The 5794-nt window shown below is 42.5% G+C and overlaps 1 pseudogene; it reads left to right on the forward strand.

The window, feature by feature from the left end:
• The first annotated feature begins 407 nt into the window (after window positions 1-407).
• On the forward strand, window positions 408-1157 carry LOC148477628 (B box-binding protein pseudogene; annotated as a pseudogene).
• Window positions 1158-5794: the final 4637 nt, after the last annotated feature.

Here is a 5794-nt window from a genome sequence, read left to right on the forward strand (position 1 = left end):
ATCATATCCTTGCATTAAAAGTACAAATCGAAGAGCTCACTCAGGGAATGGCCGAAATGAGTACAGAGCTCCAGAAGTTGATCAAGCGCCAGCCACTGGAGCATGAAACTAAATGGCAAAATGAGTGGCAAAGACCTTCTCATGATTGGTGGGAATCTCTTCAAGAGAGCAGACTTAGGCCCTCTGATCATTTTGACACACAAGGATGGCCAATTTATCGAAAGTGTGACCATTATGGCCATGTGGAACGTGGCTGCAACCAGGGAAAGCCTTTAAACACCCGTGCTCCATGGCTGGAGACCGAACCTCAGGAGGGAACAAATAGAATAGGTCCACCCTTGGAAGAAAGGCAGCCCAGGGATGTAGAACTGAGTCTGGCACATCAGAACTAGATTCAAGGGATTGCTATGCCCATTTCAACAGACCTTGAAACCCAAGATAGCGCAGCCAAAGTTTTGGGCACAATCAAATGGTTCAATGTGCGTCATGGTTATGGGTTCATTAACCAGAATGATACAAAGGAAGACATATTCGTACATTATACTGACATCAAGAAGAATAACCCCAGGAAGTACCTCCACAGTGTGGGAGAATTAGAGGTGGTCGAGTTCAATATTGTCCAAGGAGAGAAGGGTGTACAGGCAGCTAATGTGACTGGACCTGGTAATGTCCCAGTTCAAGGCAGCAAATATGCAGCAGATTGTGGCCAACCCTGGCATAACCAAACCCGCAGAAGGTACTATCAAGAGGGTTCTAATCAGCAGAGGTCTTCCTGGAGACGCTACTATACCTCAAACACATGGAGGAAGCCATGTAGCAGCAGAAGACGATACTCATATGCCTTGTTGCAAGATAAAACATTTGAAAGTATGGTTGGCCCAGATACAGAGCAAGAAGATAGATCAGTGCCACCAAACATGCGAAGAGTATGCAGATCCCAATTTCTTCAAGAGCCATCTCATCAGAGCCAAACTAAAGTAGATGTCAACCAAATGAAACTATGCACGGCGGGTCCAAAGGAAGATGGAGAGAAAATTACAGACTCCTCCTTGGCAGAGAGGTTGGGTTCTCCCATAGCCAAGCCCCTTGATTACCATATAAATAGTCTAAATGAGCATGTATTGGCCTGTTGTGTTAGGCATAAACATTTCTTGTAACCAAGTGTCTCTTTTCAAACCAGAAATGTTAGAATGTAATATACCAGGTTTTGATGTCTGTAATATACCAGAACTCACTTTTGTACCCAGAAGTTTAGAAAGAAATACAAGCGAGGTTTTGTCTCTCAGATACAGATATTAAGAGTTCTTACTTGTTAATTTTACTGGTTTATTGTTAATTGTATGTAATAGGTAAAGAACCATAACAACTTATTAATGGACTAGTTCTGACAAAAAAGTTCTGGAGAGACTTAGATGCATGGGGACATGCATCATTCCAGCAGGGGAATATGTGACACCCCCAAAGAGGGGCATCACTTGACCCAAGGAGGCTCAGAAGGGGCACATGTCGCTATATAACAGTCATGGGAATATATATTGTGAAACTATTTTGGATGACTCTTGTGATTTCCAATGTGGAGGCGGAGTGATACAGATCTGGGTGATTTGCCCAGTCAGAAAAAGAGGAGCAGGGTGAGACACAGGAAGAAGGGGGTGCTGTGACTGTCCTCGCTGTGTGAAGGAGAGCAGTGTCTGAGTGGGAGAGCCATGTCTGTGAGGAGAGTGCAGTGCAGCAGCCAGAGGTAGTAGGCTGTGCAGGGAAACCAGTGCTGAGAGACTGGGATGTGACAGCACAAAGAGAAGAGACAAACAAGAGCAGCTGAGACTCTCCACTTTGATCTGATGCTGATGTGAAGCCATCTAGAGAGGTCTGTACGTGTAACAGTGAATAGTCAGACACAAATCAGACAGGAAAAACAGAATTTCACCACTGCTACAGCCAATACTGACTACCAACTAATAATCCCCCTCAGTATCTTTGGGAGTATGGTGACTATGCCCTAGTAATTTACCTCAGGAGAGGTGATTGAGTTCTGCTCCACTGACTGTAAATGGCACCTGCACCCTAAACTTAGCAGAGAACTCTGCCTACATAAACTACAGTGCCAGCTTTGCCAACAGATTAGTATTCTGTGGGGATAATACCAAATACAGTATTACAGCTACAAACATAATTAGCACCTATAGCAGAGGATTACATCTGGCCCAAAAAGTTATTATCTGCATGGAAATGTCTATATACAGTCAGGTGCATAAATATTGGGACAATGACAGAATTCTCATATTTTGGCCTCTATTCACCACCACAATGGCTTTGAAATGAAACAAACAAGATGTACTTTAACTGCAGACTTTCAGATTTAATTTGAGGGTAATTATATCCAAATCAGGTGAACGGTGTAGGAATTACAACGGTTTCTATATGTGCCTTCTACTTTTTAAGGGGCCAAAAGTAATGGGACAAACTAAACAATCCTAAATCTAACTTTCACTTTTTAATACTTTGTTGCAAATCCTTTGCAGGCAATTACAGCCTGAAGTCTGGAACGTATAGACATCACCAGATGCTGGGTTTCATCCCTGGTGATGCTCTGCCAGGCCTCTACTGCAAATGTCTTCAGTTCCTGCTTGTTCTTGGGGCATTTTCCCTTCCGTTTTGTCTTCATCAAGTGAAATGCATGCTCAATCGGATTCAGGTCAGGGGATTGACTTGGCCATTGCATAACTTTCCACTTTTTAGCCTTAAAAAAACTCTTTGGTTGCTTTTGCAGTATGCTTCGGGTCATTGTCCATCTGCACTGTGAGCGCCGTCCAATGAGTTCTGAAACATTTGACTGAATATGAGCATATAATATTGCCAGAAACACTTCAAAATTCATTCTCCTGCTTTTGTCAGCAGTCACATTATCAATAAATACAAGGGAACCAGTTCCATTGGCAGCCGAACATGCCCAAACCATGACACGACCACCACCATGCTTCACTGATGAGGTGGTATGTTTTGTATCATGAGCAGTTCCTTTCCTTCTCCATACTCTTCTCTTCCCATCACTCTGGTACAAGTTGATCTTTGTCTCATCTGTCCATAGGATGTTGTTCCAGAACTGTAATGGCTTTTTTAGATGATGTTTGGCAAACTCTAATCTGGTCTTCTTGTTTTTGTGGCTCACCAATGGTTTACATCTTGTGGTGAACCCTCTATATTCACTCTTGTGAAGTCTTCTCTTGATTGTTGACTTTGACACATATACACTTACCTCCTGGAGAGTTTTCTTGATTTGGCCAACTGTTGTGAAGGGGTTTTTCTTCACCAGGGAAATAATTCTTCTGTCATCCACCACAGTTGTTTTCCGTGGTCTTTTGGTGTTGCTGAGCTCTCCGGCGCACTCTTTCTTTTTAAGAATGTTCCAAACAGTTGATTTGATCACACCTAATGTTTTTGCTATCTCTCTGATGGGTTTGTTTTGATTTTTGAGCCTAATGATGGCTTGCTTCACTGATAGTGACAGCTCTTTGGATCTCATATTGAGAGTCGAAAGCAACTGATTCCAAATGCAAATGTCACATCTAGAATCAACTCCAGACCTTTTACCTGCTTAATTGATAATGAAATAACGAGGGAATAGCCCACACCCGTCCATGAAATAGCTTTTGAGTTGATAGTCCCATTACTTTTGGCCCATTAACAAGTGGGAGACACATATAGAAACAGTTGTAAATCCTACACCGTTCACCTGATTTGGATGTAATTACCCTCAAATTAAATCTGAAAGTCTGCAGTTAAAGCACATCTTGTTTGTTTCATTTCAAAGCCATTGTGGTGGTGAAGAGAGGCCAAAATATGAAAATTCTGTCAATGTCCCAATATTTATGCACCTGACTGTATATGCATATATATTTGTAAATTTGCAATGCACCAAGGACTACCTTTTAAGACTGTTATTTACAAGTGAACTCAAAACAGGAGTATAATCTGTTATGGATCCGGGGGCAGATTCACAGGAACAATTCAACTAGGTTTAAGTCAGGACATGTGAGTCCTACAGCAGCTAAGGCAGAGTGAAATTAATATATATTGATTTGCTTAAGTGTTATTAGTATAAAAGAAATGCTTATTTAAGGATTCGCAATTAAATGGTTATGTGTTATAGGTAAATTATCTTAACTACCTATGGAAATGCTATAGTACCATGGATGTTACTCATTTTACTGTTTAGAATGGACTAACTTTTCCATCATCTAAAGTCAGAACCGTGGCCTATTAAATAAACTGAGATTTTGTAACCCTGTATGATTCTTGGGTCTGGGGTTGGTTTGTCTTCACCTCTCTGCCAAGGAAGAAAGAGAAAACATCCCTGTTGCAGTGTACCCGATTCTCAGAACCTACCCAATCCACAGGATATCGTTGGTGAGTGTCACCCTATAGCGGGGAAGGATGTCACATTTGGCGTCTACGAACAGGATTTGCAGAGTCCAAAGTGAAGGAAGAACCCAAACACAAGAAGATACACACAGGATGTCGACGGACACACAAGCTGCAGGAAACTCAGCCACACACCCAGTCATGGCTAATGTTAATCATATTACCTTGCCATATCACTTTGGGGCACCATGGCTTCCCACATATACTCGAGATGCACACAGAACAGAGTCCAGTACCTGGGGAGAATTTAACATGAAAATACACGCTCTGTTTCGTTTATATCCACTGAGCGATCAACAACAAGTGGAAATCTTGAATGGACAGTTAAAAGGGACTGCACTCCAGGAAGTCATGTCATGGCCCATCCAAAGGAGACAGACAGTAGACCAGATTCTTAAAAGGCTGGCGACTACTTTTGTTACAAGTACAGTGTCAGAATTGAAGATGCTTTTCTATGCTCGTAAACAACAGATAGGAGAATCTCTGCGAGACCTTGCCCTCAGTCTCCAGGAAGCACTGCGGGCCATCCAGAAGGTAGATGAGACAGAGGTGAGACAAGTTGATGAAATACTGGTAAACCAATTTATAGAGGGGGCAAGCGGAGAAAATGTCAAATCCCATTTACGCCTTCTGAGGATTCAAAGTCCAGATAGTTCCTTTCTAGATTTTAAAGAAGCTGCGATCAAAGTGGTGGGACCCAATCAGACTCACGAGATGCCAGGCTATCAGAAGGGTAAACATCCACTGGAAATGCATTATTCAGGGGTAGTAGAAACCCTAATGCCAAAGACAGCTGTTATTCAAAGTGCTCAAACTGAGGTACTTGATCATATCCTTGCATTAAAAGTACAAATCGAAGAGCTCACTCAGGGAATGGCCGAAATGAGTACAGAGCTCCAGAAGTTGATCAAGCGCCAGCCACTGGAGCATGAAACTAAATGGCAAAATGAGTGGCAAAGACCTTCTCATGATTGGTGGGAATCTCTTCAAGAGAGCAGACTTAGGCCCTCTGATCATTTTGACACACAAGGATGGCCAATTTATCGAAAGTGTGACCATTATGGCCATGTGGAACGTGGCTGCAACCAGGGAAAGCCTTTAAACACCCGTGCTCCATGGCTGGAGACCGAACCTCAGGAGGGAACAAATAGAATAGGTCCACCCTTGGAAGAAAGGCAGCCCAGGGATGTAGAACTGAGTCTGGCACATCAGAACTAGATTCAAGGGATTGCTATGCCCATTTCAACAGACCTTGAAACCCAAGATAGCGCAGCCAAAGTTTTGGGCACAATCAAATGGTTCAATGTGCGTCATGGTTATGGGTTCATTAACCAGAATGATACAAAGGAAGACATATTCGTACATTATACTG

This window comes from Taudactylus pleione, unplaced genomic scaffold, assembly GCF_031769625.1.
Source record: "Taudactylus pleione unplaced genomic scaffold, aTauple2 ptg000703l, whole genome shotgun sequence".
In the NCBI taxonomy this organism is placed as follows: Eukaryota; Metazoa; Chordata; class Amphibia; order Anura; family Myobatrachidae; genus Taudactylus; species Taudactylus pleione.